This window comes from Schistocerca nitens, chromosome 6 (genome assembly GCF_023898315.1).
Source record: "Schistocerca nitens isolate TAMUIC-IGC-003100 chromosome 6, iqSchNite1.1, whole genome shotgun sequence".
Lineage (NCBI taxonomy): Eukaryota > Metazoa > Arthropoda > Insecta > Orthoptera > Acrididae > Schistocerca > Schistocerca nitens.
Genome location: NC_064619.1, coordinates 559,935,759 through 559,957,384, shown reverse-complemented (window position 1 = coordinate 559,957,384; position 21,626 = coordinate 559,935,759).

Here is a 21,626-nt window from a genome sequence, read left to right as displayed (position 1 = left end):
TATACCTTTGGACCCGCCGTCACAGTGAGACAGCATTCCTTGAGGAAGAATCCAATGACGATATGCTTTTTATAAGGAAAGGGTCAAATCATCAGAATGTCGTGAAAGGAAATGATGAAGTGAGAAATGTTAGTTTTAAGTATACCAATTTGTCTCAATTTATATTGTTTAAATTGAGATTCTATTCATTCACAATTAGTTTTATCAAAAGCGTAGATAGCAATACGCCTACAAGAATGCTTCAGATCACCAGCATCATAATAGTCAGATTTATGAAAACTGTATCTGTGCAGAAGGCACCTGAGTGATCCCTGGAGGACTGTAAATTAAGATGTTTCAGATGGTTCAAATGGCTCTGAGCACTATGGGACTTAACTGCTGAGGTCATCAGTCCCCTAGAACTTAGAACTACTTAAACTCAACTAACCCAAGGACATCACACACATCCATGCCCGAGGCAGGATTCGAACCTGCTACCGTAGCTGTCGCGCGGTTCCAGACTGTAGCGCCTAGAACCGCTCGGCCACTCCGGCCGGCTTCACTTCACTGACCCCTCCCCATTCCCGCCAACATCTAGACCGAGCCTTTGTATTTTACTTTTCAAACTTCTGACATTCCTTGCTACGCCTCGCAGAATGTTATCCGCTTGTTCGTTATTCAGTCTTTTTCTCATGGTCACCTCCCGCTTGGCCTCCCGGCCGCCGTAAATTAAGATGCAAATCACTTTCCAAAGTCTGTGTTGATCAGATAAGGCGCCTATAATGGTTAGCATTATCTCTAGTCCCCGAATGACCGTCTCTCACACTGCACAAAATTTCTGTAAGAGGAGAGGAAATTGCAAGGTCTGCCACAGTAACAACTGAATATCTCCCCCACTCTTCCTTGATGCAGAGAACGCCTGCAGAATTTTCTCATCCAGCATTTGTTGTATCCTGTGTTAAGAATCTAACAGTCGGCAGTATACTAGCCCTGCTGTATCTGGGAGTATCTGTTCAGGGGAACTTAGCGATGGACTTCCTTTCCTGCTCCCGTGATCATGACTGCTTCGTGGCGAGCTAGGGGCTTTGTTCAAGTCTCTCAGGATCTCACGTGGCTCACACTGCTTTCAAAGGCACTTCCGTAGCACTCTGGCTTAAGCCACTGCCCGTGAGAATTTCTGGTGGGAATTCAAACCACTTCCGAAGACTTGCAGGTGGCATCGCCACAGTCCACGAACCGAAGAGAACAGGAGTTAATATGCCAGAATTAACACGTCCTGCTTCTCCACTCAGAAGGTTTGCGGGAATACAAAATTAGTATACATATTGTAGCTTAATGACATTTGGCAACCAGCGACATCACAACGCCCAAGGACATAATTTGTATGTAGGATAGTAGCGAAAACCGACAGGGGTGCGAGTGTATGAGATCACCAAGCAGAAGTATTACCGAGCGAGTTGGCACAGTGGTTAGCACAATGGACTCGCATTCGGAAGGACGACGGTTCAAACCCGCATCCGGCCAGCCTGGTGTAAGTTTTCCATGATCTTCTTAAATCGTTTCGCACAGATGCCGGAGTGGTTCTTTGGAAGGGGATGGCCGATTTCCTTCCCCAAACTTCCCTATTCCGATGGGACCGATGACCTCGCTGTTTCGCTACGGTCGCAGGTTCGAATCCTGCCTCGGCCATGGATGTTTGTGATGTCCTTAGATTTCTTAGCTTTAAGTAGTTCTAAGTTCTAGGGGACTGATGACCTCAGAAGTTAAGCCCCATAGTGCTCAGAGCCATTTGAACCATTTTTGAACGTAGCTGTTTCGTAGCTCTCCCCCAAATCAACCAACCAACCAAAAGTGTTCCAGTTGCCAATTATGTGGGCACTTAATTATATTAAAGTCAGTGGTGAATCGTAACCACACACTATCTTGCAAATGGGTCGTTTGTGAACCCTAGTTTATTGGAACGTTTTTGCCTCTCTTATCGTATACTTTCACACTTGTCAGTTTCCGCTATTAATCGTTATCCACTCAGTACAGATTAAAACAAATTTTTTAATAATTTTTAAAGCTAAGTAAATAATAAATTTCATGTGGCACACAGCTTTGTGCAAATATTTTCGTCCGACACCATTTGAGTGAGTGGTATGTCTGTTTCAGTGGGAGCCATCAAGAATGAACGAACACAGGTCCACAGCATGAAAAGCTTGAAGGCTACCATTCAGCTACAGAGGGGGATTGTTATAGTCCTGACATGCGTAAAATGATTGTGATTGGATTTTTTTAAATTCCGGACATTTCAACAATTACACCGCCATTGCTCATCACTGCAAAATACCGAGCATTTCATCAATAATCAGCGATGAGGAATAACCTGTTTATGTCCAGACAATTACGAGCCCTAACCAGCTGTGGCTCCTCCCTCCACCCTTCCCCACTCCACAGCAGACAGTTACATCCAAACAATGTTGTGTTGATTCCGGACAACAGTGTTTAATTGGTCTTCCAGAATGCACTTGCTCCGTGATTGTGTATTATTCTGTGTCCGCTTGTTCAGTAGTTTTGTGAAGTTGCTCTATACTTTTACTGTCTTCATAACGACGAACCGACACAGGAGCATACCACATTGGCTTCCTGCGCAGATTCCTGTCGAAACGGCGCGACACCGTTTGGAATATGGGCAGCGAGAACACAACAGGTGCATTTTTAATGCAAGTCATTTCCAAGAGTAAAGAAATACAGTGCTGAAAGAAATGGAATGAAGTTGCTTGTTAGTTATTCTTGTAACTAGCCGTTTTGTACTATTACGAGCAAAAGTAGAAATCGTTGTGTTATTGCTGAATGCAAAAATGTTTCATGAAGAAGTAAGAGGAGGCGCTTGGCATAATGTACGAATGACAGCACAGCGGTTTTTATACACTTGCGCCGGAGCTGTTAAATACCTGCTAAACAGAGAACAGGAAGGAAATTCAACTGATCAATAACACAGCCGAAGTTTTGAACACAAGGTTTCCTAAGGATGACAAGGCACCTTTTCGAAGTGACTATGGCCTTAATTTTCAAAGAGAGAATGAAATGCTGAAATACCTCCTCAAAATTTATTCTAACAAGCGTTGTGGAAAAAAGCAATGCCTGCTGCTATTCCAGAAGGGTTTCATAATTCACAACGACATAGAGAATATGGGAGCTTCCTCCTTATTGAGTTAAAGGCTAAACTGTTTGCAGAACTTCTTTTCTAAAATTCGTTGTCTGGGCGCATTTTACAACACTACAACACCTTTAGAGGAGAAAAATAAGATGGGGCTTCTAACACTGACTGGAAATACAAAAAATATCCTGTTAGCAAATACATACGTTATGGAAGGCAATAGTTGTGGTGTCACCGCCAGACACCACACTTGCTAGGAGGTAGCCTTTAAATCGGCCGCAGTCCGGTAGTATACGTCGGACCCGCGTGTCGCCACTGTCAGTGATTGCAGACCGAGTGCCACCACACGGCAGGTCTAAAGAGACGTCCTGGCACTCGCCCCAGTTGCACAGCCGACTTTGCCAGATATGGATCACTGACAAATACGCTCTCATTAGCCGAGACGATAGTTAGCATAGCCTTCAGCTACGTCATTTGCTACGACCTAGCAAGGCGCCATAATCCTTTGCTATATATATTGTGATGCCTGTACCGTCGGACCAATGTTCACCAATTGTGGATTAAAGTTATGTATTACAGCAACTGCGTCCGTTTTCTACGTTCTCATTTCCTTGTAATGTTCCAGACCTCACGCCAGCCTGCGTGAGCTTAAAGCGTGCCTTTCGGCTTCCTCTCATAGTGACTTGGCTGTCTTGCCAAGTCACAACACTAGTGAGCTGCCGTCACATGTTTCTCCAACAGAAGAAACTGAACAGGACTTCATAAAGTTCATCAGAAACGAGCTGTGGATTAACGTAACTAGAAATACAACTAATTTGGAATGCACTATTTTCAGCAATCAAGAACTAGATGTTTGCAGTTTCCCATTAATGAGTTAGCAATCAGTGATGACTGCGAATCCCAAGATGCATTGAAATATCTCGTCGGCTACATAACATGTAGGTGCAAGAACAGCGTTCAGTCTCAGAGAAACTTCTTCCGGGTTCAGATGACATCACCGATAATGACCGACTCTCCGTAATCTCCAAAGGTGAGCTCACTTCTCGCTCAATTGACTGGTTTAACAAAATAAGAGTTTCAAGCGGTATTTTGCACATGTTTCTCTTCACAGGACATCTACAACTGTTATTCAATGTCAATGACAAAGTCCGATACAGATGTAAAAATTATTTATTTCTAAAAAGTGAAGCACTACACTACTCTATGCGAGCTATTTGAATCCTTGATGGCATTGCAGAAATTATGTCAATTTACTTTGGGTTGACCTTACTGGTTGATTTGCTACGTATTAACATGCAGACACGGTAATCTGTGATTAGGTCCTCGCTGGTTCATGAGTGACGTTAGCTTTCAGAGCAGCAGATGACAGTGTGGTTTCCTAGACCTGTTTTTGGCGGACACATTAATCTAAATTTTGACCGTCAGATGGCGTGAGCAGTCCACTCGCTAACGTTATAGGTACACAGCTGCTACCGCCCGTCTAGTTTTTGACTTCGAGTTGTGTGTCCTACTGGTCTGATGGGTGTCTATGAAGCATCGGTGAGTTGCAAGCTTTACTCTGGGAGTTACCTAGTTTTCCTCACACACCTGCAGGTGCATAGTCTATACAACTCCTTTTTTGCACGTTTCATTGTTCGAAAGACCGCCCATCTCTCTTCATGCGGATCCATATGGCGCGCGACTAAGCCGAGACTGGTGTAAATTTTTTAATGGGGTAATTAGGATGTCGGGATGTTAATTCTTTATATATTTTATTCCATTTGACGGTGGTTTCCGTTCTTTCCTTTATTCTTTTAGGGATATTCTCTTGCGTGTCATGTACCAGGGATGCACTATTTTAACAAGTGTTAACCTATTTTAACTTCACTTATGCATTCTATACGGACTCTCATTTTAATGTACGTGAATTTTTTTTTTCGAAGAAATTCTGTTGGTTCTGTTTAGCCTTGATAAGATAAACCATATGAATAGGTATTATTACTCTTTTAAAATTTTACTGGTGCACCTAAAGATGGCACATATGTCCTGAAACCTGTAGTGCTTCCCATTTTTAGAAATAATTTTTACAGCTTTTTTCTTCACACTGTTCACCATGTTTACCATTATTCTTGTGGTGTACTATCACTCTTTTCCAACTAGCTATAGACATTTTTTCGAAAAATGTGCTTTTAAAGACGTAAATATTGTGGCTTCACTATGTTTTTCCTCCCGTTTGGAAATGAGGAAGCAGAAGGGAACACATAGTGAAGTCACAATTTTTACGTCCTTAAAAGCACACTATTCAATCCACACAAAAGGTAAAATAGAAAACTTAAACTTGACATGAAGGAAAATCTTCAGTGGATTGTGGCGTCTCCCAGAGATATAGTGCGTATTTATGAACGCAGTAAGATGTTCTCGATCTTAATATTCTTTGAAGGTGTGTCATAAAACTGGTATTTCTTATAATTTTAGATCTAAGCGATGATTAATAATTGGTTTCAGCGCTTACAAAACTCATGTGGCTGATACTCAACTCTCGCTGTAGAATAGTATTCCCGATGACAACATAAGCGTTGGCCGATAGCGACACAGCCCCACTGAGTGACCTAGCTGAATGTTTCTAGTTGCCTTGGAAACAGCTGACGAAAATTTGCCACCAAGAAAAGCTAAGGTTATGAAAGCTTAAGTCGTCTTCTGCAAGCAAAGAAGTGGAAGTAGCATGATATTTAAAAAGTAACGAATACAGTCGAGTCTCGATCATCAGGCTCGCGTTCTATTCGTCTGGCTCGTGTTAGAAGTGTGCACTGTATTACAAAGTGTATTGGCGAACCTCTCTCCCGACAAGTATTTTCTCCCGCTTCATTGAGATGCGTGAGGTATAAATGCATTTGGAAAGGGCCATGTCCAGTCGGAAAGTGGACCACGCCTTTGCTTGGATCGATATGTCTCATTCCTAACTGTTCCCTGATGTTGAGGAATAAGGTACGAACTCTCCAGGCTTTTTCACTGCTATCTCATTCCCGTTGCTAGGTATCTGACCGCCACCTCTTTAAATGGCTTTGTCTCTTAATCCTTTCCCTGATGGTAGTTATCTTGTCCAGTCTTCCAATTCTGTGGCAGTACACTGCGGGCCGAAACCTGATAGTGGCCGGCCGGGGTGGCCGAGCGGTTCTAGGCGCTACAGTGTGGAACCGCGCGACCACTACGGTCGCAGGTTCGAATCCTGCCTCGGGCATGGATGTATGTGACGTTCTTAGGTTAGTTAGGTTTAAGTAGTTCTAAGTTCTAGGGGACTGATGACCTCAGCAGTTAAGTCCCATAGTGCTCAGAGCCATTTGAACCATTTTCTTTCGAATTCTGTGGCAGTATGCTGCGGGCCGAAACCTGATAGTGTAGTCTCCTGCATAGATTCTCAAGACCATAAACAGAGCTTCAAGTGATGTGGTCCTGAAAGCCCCCGATAGCCTGAGCAGCACAGTTACTTGCCTCGCCTGACAGCTGTTCTGTTAGTAAGAAAGCTCTGGCGGTGTGCCCATGTTTTGCCTGTAAAGTGTACGATCGATTTAGATATGGCGCAGTGATACTAGCGTGGTGTGACAAGTGGTAATCTAATGTGTTTAGAGTTTACTCTGGCTAGTTTGAGTAATAGTCTTTCCGCGCTGTCGGAAATACACTGCTGGCCACCGTAAATGCAACACCAAGAAAGACAAGCGGTAGCACAACAAAATTTATTTTGTAGATAACATTTTGACCAAGTATCAAATGATTACGTTTAAAGACGTCTGTGACATGTGGTTCCTGCCAGAATCAGTAGCCAGAGTAGCCGCCATTGTTGGAGATCACCGCTGCCACACGTCTCGGCATTGAGTCAAAGAGACGTTGGATGTGTTCCTGGGGTACAGCAGCCCAAGCAGCTTCCACGCGTTGCCAAAGATCATCTGGTGTGGCCGCTGGGGATGTAATTTGGGTCACTCGTTGAGCAAACATGGACCACATGTTTTCTATCGGCGAAAGATCCGGAGAGCGAGCCGGCCAGGGAAGCACTTCAATCTGGTTATTGACGAAGAACCTTTGGAAAATACGTGCCACGTGTGGTCGCGCATTATCCTGTTGAAATATGGCTGTGGCCGAGCCCTGAAGGCAAGGAAGGACAACTGGCTCCAGCACCTCGGATATGTAGCGCCGGCTATTTAAAGTACCGGCAATGCGTACTAGAGGCGTGCGAGAGTAATATCCAATACCGGCCCATACCATAATACCCGGTGCAAGACCAGTGTGGCAGTTCATAATGCAGCTGTCCAGCATCCTCTCTCCACGGTGTCTCCACACTCGAATCCGACCATCGTGGTGCTGCAGACAGAAGCGTGCCTCGTCAGTAAAGACAACGTCATTCCATTCTGCCGTCCACATCCGTCTGTCATCACACATTGGCGACGGAGACGTCTGTGGTTCTGCGTCAATGGTAGACGAAGCAATGGTCTTGCGGACAGACGACTCTGCTGTAAACGGCGTCGAATGGTACGCGCAGACGTTGGATGATGCGTTACAGACGCAATGTGCTGTGCTATGGTTCGGGATGTCACTGAGTGATCCGTCACTGCCATGCGCACAATTTGCCTATCAGCACGTGCAGTGGTGCACCGAGGTGAATGCGATCGACCACGTCGGTCCGTCGTACCCTCCTGCATCCAACGGTCACATATCCGCATTACAGTTGTTTGGCTTCGTCCAATACGACTAGCGATTTCTCTGTATGATAATCCACAATCTCGGTAAGCCACTATCCTTCCTCTGTCGAACTCGGATACTTGATCAAACGATGTTCGCTGTTGTCTACGAGGCATAACTGATCGTCTTGTGAAACAACCACAAGGTAAACACACGTGCCGAACGTACACTCGTCGAAATCGCCAAGCCTTAAATGGCGCTATGAGGTGGCGCCACAGGCGCGCGTGATGTGCGTCTGCGCTGAAATTCTAATCGGTTGCATATCTCATCGCTGCAAACCCATGGTGTAAATTTCACTTGATTCGGATGCTTCCTTCAGGGTGTTACATTTACGGTGGCCAGCAGTGTATTTGTATGTGGTTATGAAAGTTAAGGCCGTCTGACTGGCCACAGTGGTAACACCAGTTCCCATCAGATCACCGAAGTTAAGCGCTGTCGGGCTTGGCTGGAAATTGGTTGGGTGACCGTCGGGGTCTGTTGAGCGCTGTTGGCAAGCGGGTGCACTCACTCAGCCCTTGTGACGCCAACTGAGGAGCTACATGCCTGATAAGTAGCACTCTCGTCACGAAAACTGCCAACGGCGGGCAGAGGGGTGCGCTGACCGCGCACCTCTTAATATCTGCATCCTAACGGCTAAGGTTGACACGGCGGTCGATCGGTACCTTTGGGCCTTCTGAGGTCTTTTCGGTCGGAGTTTTAGTTTTTATTTATGAAAATAAGGCTGTTCTTCAATATGTACGTAATTTACAGTCTGTCTTTTAATATTATGTGGAGTGTTTGTTGTTGCCTGCTATGTTTATTATTTTTACATGAGTCGTTTACCTGTTTTAATACATTGTTTGATTCACTTTCTACGTGCGCTCTTGAGTCAGCTGTTACTACCGCCAGTAAATCGTCTGCATACGCAACGACTGCGGACATCCATAACGATTTTCTTGACAACCCTGTGATGCCCCGCACGCCACTCCGCTATTCTGAATTTGAGATAGTCAGGGAGACTGATGTCGGTTGCGCTGCAATGCTAAGCATCTGCGGTTGCAGTTTTAATGGTCAGCAGTGTATTAACGGGCTCTCCGTGACTGGGATCGCCTGTACCTGCTGCCGCAGCCGTCTGAGAGGCTGGGCCGTCGCAAGGCCGTTGCGGCACCGGCAGCGGCCGTTGTGGAGGTCTCCCGGTTACCGTTATCCGAGGCCGGCAGTGGTCACCACGCCCGCGCCTCAGAGTCCGACCGCGGCACGACTGCCACGTCTCGCAGAGGAGGAACTGGAATGCTGTCAGATCACTCGGAGACCATCGCCGAAATGTTACGGACGGTGGTCATAAAGTTTCAATTATCACCTCGAGAAAATAACTTTAGGTAGCTGTAAAATTGTTTTGGTTGGTAAAGGTGCAATAAGTCACAAGTACTTTCCAATGTTTTATTTTAGGGCCATTCCTGGTTTCGGGCTACCACGCCTATCTTCAGATAGCTAATATTTTCAGTCACATAGATGGTCTGGTCGACAGCATATTGTCTGCTCCCATACTGCACAAGAATATTTGAGTATTTAGTGCCACTTTATAAGTTGTCTCATTAATAAAAACATGCTAAAGTGCATGCATTTATTTACACACAATGCGAAATAGTTGATTTCACTTACCTAAGTTCCAGTACATATCGACTTGTTTTGTTGTGTTCGATATGGTTTTCCTGGTCAATGTATATGTTGTTAAATTCCACACAACACGTATATTGTAAATAAATTAATCTCAGTATTGAGCATCACACATATGCTATACACTTCATTTTTTTATTTACAATGCGAAGTTTATCATCCACTTCCTCCATTTGCTATTGGGTGTAAGCCGGCCGCGGTGGTCTCGCGGTTCTAGGCGCGCAGTCCGGAACCGCGTGACTGCTACGGTCGCAGCTTCGAATCCTGCCTCGGGCATGGATGTGTGTGATGTCCTTATGTTAGTTAGGTTTAAGTAGTTCTAAGTTCTAGGGGACTGATGACCGCAGATGTTAAGTCCCATAGTGCTCAGAGCCATTTTTTGCTATTGGGTGTAAACAGGGCAAAGATGATGTGTGCTAGGAATAAAATTCAACATGTCAATAACACAAAAATGGCTGCATTCTGAGACTAATTGTTTTAGCATGTATTTTTTTGTAGCTGTCAGCGGAGATTTTGATGAAACACTTGAAAGCCAACTGATTGCATACTATAAATTAGACTTATGTGCATATATATATATATATATATATATATATATATATATATATATATATATATACAAATGCGCTACTCCCGTCCTACCCTCAAACTTTTTAATTTGTATTTACTGCAACTGTAATGACAATCAAATTACATATATATTATTTGATTGTCATTTTATATTTATATAACTTTTTAATTATATATATATATATATATATATATATATATATATATATATATATATATATAATGACAATCAAATAATATATATATATATATATATATATATTTTATTTGATTGTCATTATACTTGCAGTAAATACAAATTAAAAAGTTGGAGGGTAGGACAGGAGTAGCGCATTTGTTCATCATGTATATCATAAATTGTATAAATATACTTTAACATGATGAACGATTGTGTTGCTCTCTTCCCACCCTCCAACTTTTTAATTTGTTTTTCTGTCACTAACTTATAAACTGTAATGACAATCAAATGTTTGTACATATATGAATGCGCGTGCATATATGTCTAATTTATAGTACGCAATCAGTTGACTTTAAAGTATTTCGTCAACAGTTCCGCTGACAGTTACAAAAGAAGACATACTAAAAAGTATTACTTATTGTCCTTTAACCATAATCTTGGGTATTAATAAGCCCCTCGGCTTTATTTAGTCCTTTATTACTGGATCACAACCGGTTTCATGGCACTAAAAGCCACCTCTTCAAGTGAACATCTGTATAACAATAAATCCGGTAGAAATAACAACCATAAGACTACAATGGTATGGTAAATTATTTTAAGATTTAAAAGAAAATTTGAAAAAAGTATTAAAAACTTTTAGATGAGAATATCGAAATGTTATTACTCACATGAATAAAACATTAGAGCGGAAAAGCTCGGAACCTTTTTACCCAACATTCGTTGTCTGTCGAAACAAACACCGCTGAAAACGGTACGTCATAGATTAAAAACTGCCAAATTCCAATATAGTGGATGGGTCTAAAAAAAATCGTACCATAGTGATCTACTGGTAAGGAGAAAATAAATGAAAACTATTAAGACTTAATTTTGGGCCAGAATAAAAAACCAAGAAGTGGTTGTCACACAATGGAGGGATGTTCTACCTAGACAAAATCATCAAGTAAATAGCTGTTGGCGGAAAAGCAGAATGCTTCTCCGATTTAAACGGAGCCTCGTACAGGGGGCGCGGCCGCGTGCTCTTCCATACGGACGGCAACAAAATAAACAGCTTGCCTATGGACGCCTCGCGCATGCGCTGATGATGCACGGGCTCCATCGAATGATTCGTGGTCTTTAGGTGATTTCACTAATGGCGAATGTGTATGGTGTATGGGTTGTTATTCCTTGCGGATTTATTGTTATACAGATTTTAACCTGTAGATGTGGGTTTTGGTGCCACGAAACCGGTTGCGATCCAGTAAATAAAGGACCAAATACAGCTGAAGCGTTTATTAATACTCATGATTAATACTCATAGCTGTGGTTGCCCCACCTACAAGTTTGCCTGCTTTAATGAAAAGTTTACTCGCAGAATTTAACCATTTTTCTATTATTAACATGTTGCATTTTGCACATCGCTCATATCGTCTTAGCCCTGTTTACACCCTTTGTCAATAGAAAATGAATGCTGATCTTCGTATCGTAAGTAAACACATGAAGTCAATAGCACATGTGTGAGGCTAAACAGTGACATTAAGAATAAAATGAAGTGTGCCATAGTAACTTATTTATAACATGTGTGCCTTTGCTATTCGACATCATATACATCGATCTGGAAAACCACATGGAACACAACAAAACAAACCGGTATCTACTGGAACTTATGAAAGTGAACAAAACTATTTTGCATTATGTCTAAATAAATGTATGCACCCTGGCATCCTTTTATTAATGAAACAACTTATAAAGCGGCACTAAATACTCAAATATTCTTGCCCAGTGTGGGAGCAGACAATACGCTGTTGATCAAAGCATGTAAGTAATTTGAAGTATTAGCCATCTGAAGATGGGCATGGTAGCCCGAAACTAGTTATGGCACTAAAACAAAACATTTAAAAAGTATTTATGGCTGCTTGCGTTATTCACCAACTATCATTAACGGTAGCGGAGTTCACGAGATCAAACATGGACCAGATAACATTAATTATTTTTTAAATTTGTTTGGAGGTACATATCTGCAGTCGCGGAACACTTTGCAGCAACGCCTATGCCGTAAGTAAGTATAACTTACATGGGCATCTTTCCAAGAAAGGTGACTGTGTTTTCGCGAAACCCTGCTGGATAATTTAAGGGACGGGAAGTGAGGGAGGCCAGTGTGATAATTCTACTAATGTCGTCGTCGAGCTGTTTGTTGAGTAGAGATAATAAGACAGGCTGCTGGAAAAAAAGCAACACCCTCAAGGACTTTGTCCAGTGGTACGAGTGTGTAATGTGTGCATACTGAGGAGTTGGTTGTAGTGTTAGTGATTCATTTGTCCCTGATATCAGCATCACATGGCGCTCAGGATGTCAGTCCATGCACTTTGTTTTGACTCTGCACGCAGTAACTGTGCTGAGTGTAGAGGTTAACGGTGTTTGTAACATTCATTCTAGGGTACAACCACGCCTCATCAACGAATACGTCCTCCTGTTGAACAGCTTCAGCCATTTCAGCGGGGTCGCACTGTGGGCCTACAGGAAGCAGGATGGACGTAGCAACGGAATGCTGGACGTGTTGAACACAATGTATCGGTGGTGTGTCGCTTCTTCCAACAGCGGTCTCTGGGATGTTCCCACCTCTGTACAAGATTCCAGCTGGTCTTTGTAACAAAAAACTGGGTGAAGGGACCAACAACGAACTTCAAGGGATGTCATGTGACGTCCGCTACGACCAACTGCAACAAACAATAACGAACAAAAAAAGACGGTTAAGGCAACCGTTCTGGAGAAGTGAAAAATTCGGAGTCCCGGTATCGCACAAATTTTCAAAAAAATGGTTCAAATAGCTCTGAGCACTATACGACTTAACTTCTGAGGTCATCAGTCGCTTAGAACTTAGAACTAATTAAACCTAACTAACCTAAGGACATCACACACATCCATGTCCGAGGCAGGATTCGAACCTGCGACCGTAGCGGTCGCTCGGTTCCAGACTGTAACGCCTAGAACCGCACGGCCACTACGGCCGGCCACAAATTTTCAACTCTCGCCGTTGCACAGCTGCAATGTCCTTTGCGGCTGGAATTTGTCATTTCCTTCCAATCTCCTTCCCGTCCCGTTTCCTTTCCATTCTTTCATTCCAGTCATTCATGTAAAGTCCCAGCTGCTTCATAGAGAGTTGTCTCTGTTCCGTCGGACATGTCCATCAGAGCAGACGAGACCTGTATCTATGAGGAAAGTGTACAAGCGGAACATAGACGAGTTATTCAAACGTCGATACGATCGTAAATGGGGAAATGCACTGCCTTGAACGACTTTGATAAACTTCGATTGTTATTGGGGGCACCTGGGAACGTGCGTCTCGGAGAAGATGGTCAGCTGTTCACGTGCTCGTGTCGTGATCATGTATGGACTGTGGTTGAACGACGGTGAAACGTTGAGTAGACGTCACGTTGTAGGACTTCCACGTCCCATCGCAGAGCTTGGAGGTCGGAGACTTACATGTTCCGAAAAGCAGGATATGTGACGATTCATACCTGTGAACCCGTGTCTATGGCCCTCTGAGTCTCGTGGATTCATGAGGTTGTCTCCAAACATGTACACATCTGTCCGCTCGCTACAGTCTGAAATGAGACCCTTGCGACCAGGCAGCATATTTTCAGTCATCAATAGTCCAATGTCAGTGTCGATGGGCCCAGGCGAGGCGTAAAGCTTTGTGTCGTGCAGTCATCAAGGGTACACGGTACACGAATGGGTCTTCGGCTCCGAAAGCCCATATATGTTTCGTTGAATGGATCGCACGCTAACACTTCTTGATGCTCCAGCATTGAAATCAACAGCAATTTTCGGAAGGGTTGCACTTCCGTCACTTTGAACGATTCTCTTCAGTCGTCGTTGGTCCCGCTCTTGTAGGATCTTTTTCCGGCCGCAGCGATGTCGGAGATTTGATGGTTTACCGAATTCTTGATATTCACGGTACAACCGTGAAATGGTCTTACGGGAAAATCCTCCATCTCTACCTCGGAGATGCTGTGCCCATCGCTCATGCGCCGACTGTAACACCACGAACACCACGTTCAAACTCACCTAAATCTTGGTAACCTGCCATTGTAGCAGCAGTAACCGATCTAACAACTGTGCCAGATACTTGTTTACTATAGGCGTTGCCTACCGCAGCTCCGTATTCCACATATCTCTGTATTTGAATACGCATGCCTATAACAGTTTCTTTGGCGCTTCAGTGTATATGCCTTAACTAAAATAAAAAAATAATACGAGCCATCACCCTGTTACGCGAGCTTTGATGGGTATAAAGCTGGTATTTTCAAATACTGCAGACAATAAAACCAATTACCAAATACAGAACGAGCCACCGAATATCTCGGAATATAATCAAATTTCAGATTTTAAATGTCAGTGGAAAACAAGAGCTTCCCAGTAGAAAGTACACATCATGTTGTTACCGAGATTTTGCACTGAAATATAAATTCTGGTCAGTTGTTCAGTGACTAACCATTTATACAGCTATGAATTCAGTTAACATTACAATTTTGTACCAATCATTTGTAGAGAAGAAACATTTCTCTGACCTGCAACTAGGCGTGCACAATGTAATAAATTAATTTGATGTGCTAAGCCAAAGATCCATTTGTGCCATGGATTAACGTATGTTTAAAATCCTTGTCGTATTTTCGTTATTCAGTTTCAAAAATAATTCAGGCACGTATAACATCCTGAATAACGTGGTTCCTCCTGTGCCCACCTTCGTGTAAGGACGCATTTTCTTGTTACTTACGCTTTTACGAGTAAAAAAATAAATAAATAAATAAATAAATAAAAATACTAACAGTATTATAATGCATTTAAGTGTTTATTTCATAGTAGTCGATAGGATGTGGATGTGGAAAGGGTCCTTCCGGATGCCATGAAGGGTACAGGGTGCACCCATCTGCAGGTGGTCGCTCATGTCGGCACCAATGATGTGTGTCGCTATGGATCGGAGGAAATCCTCTCTGGCGTCCGGCGGCTATCTGATTTGGTGAAGACTGCCAGTCTCGCTAGCGGCATGAAAGCTCACCATCTGCAGCATCGTCGACAGGACTGACTGCGGACCTTTGGTACAGGTGGAGGGTCTGAATCAGAGGCTGAGACGGTTCTGCGACCGTGTGGACTGCAGATTCCTCGACTTGCGCCATAGGGTGGTCGGGTTTCGGGTTCCGCTGGATAGGTCAGGAGTCCACTACACGCAACAAGCGGCTACACGGGTAGCAGGGGTTGTGTGGCGTGGGCTGGGCGATTTTTTAGGTTATATGGCCTCGGGCAAGTACAGAAAGGGCAACAGCCTCAACGGGTGCGGGGCAAAGTCAGGACATGCGGGGACCAAGCAGCAATCGGTATTGTAATTGTAAACTGTCGAAGCTGCGTTGGTAAAGTACCGGAACTTCAAGCGCTGATAGAAAGCACCGAAGTTGAAATCGTTATAGGTACAGAAAGCTGGCTGAAGCCAGAGATAAATTCTGCCGAAATTTTTACAAAGGTACAGATGGTGTTTAGAAAGGATAGATTGCATGCAAACAGTGGTGGAGTGTTCGTCGCTGTTAGTAGTAGTTTATCCTGTAGTGAAGTAGAAGTGGATAGTTCCTGTGAATTATTATGGGTGGAGGTTACACTCAACAACCGAGCTAGGTTAATAATTGGCTCCTTTTACCGATCTCCCGACTCAGCAGCATTAGTGGCAGAACAACTGAGAGAAAATTTGGAATACATTTCACATAAATTTTCTCAGCATGTTATAGTCTTAGGTGGAGATTTCAATTTACCAGATATAGACTGGGACACTCAGATGTTTAGGACGGGTGGTAGGGACAGAGCATCGAGTGACATTATACTGAGTGCACTATCCGAAAATTACCTCGAGCAATTAAACAGAGAACCGACTCGTGGAGATAACATCTTGGCCCTACTGATAACAAACAGACCCGAACTTCTCGACTCTGTATGTGCAGAACAGGGAATCAGTGATCATAAGGCCGTTGCAGCATCCCTGAATATGGAAGTTAATAGGAATATAAAAAAAGGGAGGAAGGTTTATCTGTTTAGCAAGAGTAATAGAAGGCAGATTTCAGACTACCTAACAGATCAAAACAAAAATTTCTGTTCCGACACTGACAATGTGGAGTGTTTATGGAAAAAGTTCAAGGCAATCGTAAAATGCGTTTTAGACAGGTACGTGCCGAGTAAAACTGTGAGGGACGGGAAAAACCCACCGCGGTACAACAACAAAGTTAGGAAGCTACTGCGAAAGCAAAGAGAGCTTCACTCCAAGTTTAAACGCAGCCAAAACCTCTCAGACAAACAGAAGCTAAACGATGTCAAAGTTAGCGTAAGGAGGGCTATGCGAGAAGCGTTCAGTGAATTCGAAAGTAAAATTCTATGTACCGACTTGACAGAAAATCCTAGGAAGTTCTGGTCTTACGTTAAATCAGTAAGTGGCTCGAAACAGCATATCCAGACACTCCGGGATGATGATGGCATTGAAACAGAGGATGACACGCGTAAAGCTGAAATACTAAACACCTTTTTCCAAAGCTGTTTCACAGAGGAAGACCGCACTGCAGTTCCTTCTCTAAATACTTGCACAAACGAAAAAATGGCTGACATCGAAATAAGTTTACAAGGAGTAGAAAAGCAACTGGAATCACTCAACAGAGGAAAGTCCACTGGACCTGACGGGATACCAATTCGATTCTACACACAGTACGCGAAAGAACTTGCCCCCCTTCTAACAGCCGTGTACCGCAAGTCTCTAGAGGAACGGAAGGTTCCAAATGATTGGAAAAGAGCACAGGTAGTCCCAGTCTTCAAGAAGGCTCGTCGAGCAGATGCGCAAAACTATAGACCTATATCTCTGACGTCGATCTGTTGTAGAATTTTAGAACATGTTTTTTGCTCGAGTATCATGTCTTTTTTGGAAACCCAGAATCTACTATGTAGGAATCAACATGGATTCCGGAAACAGCGATCGTGTGAGACCCAACTCGCTTTATTTGTTCATGAGACCCAGAAAATATTAGATACAGGCTCCCAGGTAGATGCTATTTTTCTTGACTTCCGGAAGGCGTTCGATACAGTTCCGCACTGTCGCCTGATAAACAAAGTAAGAGCCTACGGAATATCAGACCAGCAGTGTGGCTGGGTTGAAGAGTTTTTAGCAAACAGAACACAGCATGTTGTTATCAATGGAGAGACGTCTACAGACGTTAAAGTAACTTCTGACGTGCCACAGGGGAGTGTTATGGGACCATTGCTTTTCACAATATATATAAATGACCTAGTAGGTAGTGTCGGAAGTTCCATGCGGCTTTTCGCGGATGATGCTGTAGTATACAGAGAAGTTGCAGCATTAGAAAATTATAGCGAAATGCAGGAAGATCTGCAGCGGATAGGCACTTGGTGCAGGGAATGAAACTGACCCTTAACATAGAGAAATGTAATGTATTGCGAATACATAGAAAGAAGGATCCTTTATTGTATGATTATATGATAAAGAACAAACACTGGTAGCAGTTACTTCTGTAAAATATCTGGGAGTATGCGTGCGGAACGATTTGAAGTGGAATGATCATATAAAATTAATTGTTGGTAAGGCGGGTACCAGGTTGAGATTCATTGGGAGAGTCCTTAGAAAATGTAGTCCATCAACAAAGGAGGTGGCTTACAAAACACTCGTTCGACCTATACTTGAGTATTGCTCATCAGTGTGGGATCCGTACCAGATCGGGTTGACGGAGGAGGTAGAGAAGATCCAAAGAAGAGCGGCGCGTTTCGTCACAGGGTTATTTGGTAACCGTGATACCGTTACGGAGATGTTTAACAAACTCAAGTGGCAGACTGCAAGAGAGGCGCTCTGCATCGCGGTGTAGCTTGCTCGCCAGTTTTCGAGAGAGTGCGTTTCTGGATGAGGTATCGAATGTATTGCTTCCCCCTACTTATACCTCCCGAGGAGATCACGAATGTAAAATCAGAGAGATTCGAGCGCGCACGGAGGCTTTCAGACAGTCATTCTTCCCGCGAACCATACGCGACTGGAACAGGAATGGGAGGTAATGACAGTGGCACGTAAAGTGCCCTCCGCCACACACCGTTGGGTGGCTTGCGGAGTATAAATGTAGATGTAGATGTAGATCCTGTTACTAATGGTATGTCCAGAATTTATCATAGTTTCAGTTTTTAATTACGTTGTGAAGCGACTGGTTTGTGATGTGTCGATTTTTGCGTTATCCGCGTGCCATGAAATACAGATTTCCATTCTTTACCAGTCGACCATTGCCGTCTACCTTTCTTGTCACGAAGTCCGATCAATGTTTTTGTGTAATGCAAAACATTTTGTCGCATTACACTTCATATCATCACGGTCCGCTCTCACAAAGCTTATTTGCTCCCCAACAACGACTCTGAACTTGACTGCTACGAAATTTGAAGGCAACAGTAGGTCTGAAATTAATTACAATTGATCTCTTTGTACAACATCTTTCTTTCTTATGCTTCTGGTGGTGTCCTTGTGATGCATCCCGACTCCGAACAATTTCTTTTTGGAGGAATTAATACATTCATTTCTTCTGAGTCACATTTTTTCCTTGATTTTGAACGGGGTACATTACAAGAAGGAGGGAAGGAAGATTGGGTTTAGGATCCCGCGACATCGAGGTCATTAGGGACGGAACACAAGCTCGGAGTGTGTCAAGGATAGGGAAGGAAATCGGCCGTGCCGTCTGAAAGGAACCATCCCCGCATTTGGCTGGAGTGATTTACGGAAACACGGAAAACCTAAATCTGGATGGTCGCACGCGGGATTGAACCGTCGTTCCCCCGAACGCGTCTCCAGTGTGCTAACCACTGCGCCGCCTCAGTTACATTACAAGGAGCAATGACTGTAGCCCTGTCTAGCCTTCTGAAAAAGAGAGGGTGGTTTATCAGAGACCACTGTGGTGTTGCCTAAACAGGGATCGTCGGGAGGGTTCAAAAAATGGCTGTGAACACTATGGGACTTAACATCTATGGTTATCAGTCCCCTAGAACTTAGAACTACTTAAACCTAACTAACCTCTGGACATCACACAACACTCAGTCATCACGAGGCAGAGAAAATCCCTGACCCCGCCGGGAATCGAACCCGGGAACCCGGGCGCGGCAAGCGAGAACGCTACCGCACGACCACGAGCTGCGGACTCGTCGGGAGGGGGTGGAATAATTTTCTGGAGCAGGGAGTAGTTATTCCTAATAATCTGCAAGACGACCAAATTCTGCAGTGGACTCCGAGATGCTACTTCGAAGAGCTGCGGACTCGTCGGGAGGGGGTGGAATAATTTTCTGGAGCAGGGAGTAGTTATTCCTAATAATCTGCAAGACGACCAAATTCTGCAGTGGACTCCGAGATGCTACTTCGAATTCCAAGCAGGCGATACCTTGAGGCGCGCAAGGGTCGCAGATCTACCCGCCCTTGCAGAGTTTGCGCTGCTTTCGTCACTCCCCTCACCCCCACCCCCCCTCCCCTAACCAATGAGCTTGATAGCCAGGCTACGACTGGCCGCCAGCCGTGTTAGGTTGGCCATGGGGTCCTCTTTCTGCCACTTCGTAATAGCACCGGAGCGGGTGTCGCCGCCATATTCGTGTATGTGTGCATCCTTCCTGCGCTTGCTGGCAGCAGTGGGCCGAGAAACTCGTGTTAGTACTGCCTTTGCTTGTCGAGATGTAGATGTAGATTTTAAGTAAACCAAAGGAAGAATTGGATATTTTTCTTTTGCCTTTATCCCATACCTACACAGAATCGGTATGATTATTATCGGATTTCGCATTGTTAACGTTAGAGGATGGTCAAATATCCTACCTGTCGCCACTCTGTGACCCTCCAGGACGGAATTTATGTACCCCAGTTGTCTGCGTGTAGTGATATCCTTGTGAAAGTGTATGAACACTTTCTAAGCGTTTGCGAATCGTGTAACTGAGGCGTGTCGTGGGGTATCAACCCGCTATTCACCTATTCAGATGTGGAAAACCACCTAAAAACCATATCCAAGCTGGCCAGCATACCGGCCCTCGTCGTTAATCCGTCTACCCGAATGCCTGAAGCGGCGTGCTAACACATGTGGCTGTCGGGTAAAAGAACAAATGGATATTAGGGCTTAACGCAACGTCTCCTACAAGGTCTGTAGAGAAGGAACACAAGCTACTATTTAGAAAGGATGATGAAGTATCATTCTTGCATTTACCTTAAAGTATATAGGAAAACCACAGGAAACATCGTGATTGGACGCTTTTTAAGGCCAGTCCTCCGGAATGCAAGTGCAGTGTCTTACCACTGCGACCATCTCGCGCCAGAAATCAACTGTGACCCATGGCGTAGACTCTTGTTCCTTTTTCCACTTTCACACCTCTTATGAATTTATTTCCATTTTTTACTCCGTTCTTCTTGATCTTCCACTTTCATTACTGGCACTTGGGATTCGCAAACGTTGTGGGGTACTCGTCCATATCTGAACCCTATCTCATTCTTCTCAGGATTTTAAAAATCTTATTCGACATTAAACTTTCAAAGGTTTGTCAAAATAGGCTGTCAACTCAACCGTTATTTTTTATTGTTTCCACTTCTGTTACTTAGTGTAAAACGGCATACTTACGCTTTCGGCATATTTATCTACTCTGACGCAATACTGATTTTCGTCCAGTACCTCTTCAGTTTTTTTTCTAATTCTGTATATTATACATGTGAGCGATTTGTATCATTGGACGACAGATGGTTGCCACAATTATTTTCTGGTTCATTACTCATTAGCGTACTGGAGTGTGTCGATAAGATTATAGTAAAATGTATTCTGTCAATAAGAAACAAAAGTACAGTACACATGAGCGTCAGGTCGGGCAAGAACGTAATCTCGGGTTACCTCGAGAAGTAACTCGCGCGTCAATCCGCATTTTCAGAAATACTGAAAAACAATATTAGTGACTACTGGAAACCAAAACAGCAGTACTATTACAAATTTATTGTCTCATGACCTGTTTCGTTCTCACAACATCATCAAGTTTCTGATCTGTCCCAGTATGCACAATGATATAATTTTTCCGATTGTCATATGACAACCGGATTATACATATCGTGATATTGGCATATCTCGAAAACCAAATGATGTTCTAAGAACGAAACCGATCGTGTGACAATAAATTTTTAATAATACAGTTGCGGTGGTTTTTATTAATCAATATTTGTGTCAATCTGCTGTGGTGCTCAACATGATCACAACTGATTAATGAAAAACAATAGCTCTTTGTTCTATACAGTGTGCAGAGTTGCAGTCGAATACGTTCTCTCCGAGGTATTCTCGTGGGAAATATAGCACACGTAAAGGTCAAGCAATCAGCCTGGCTGTGGCAACTCAA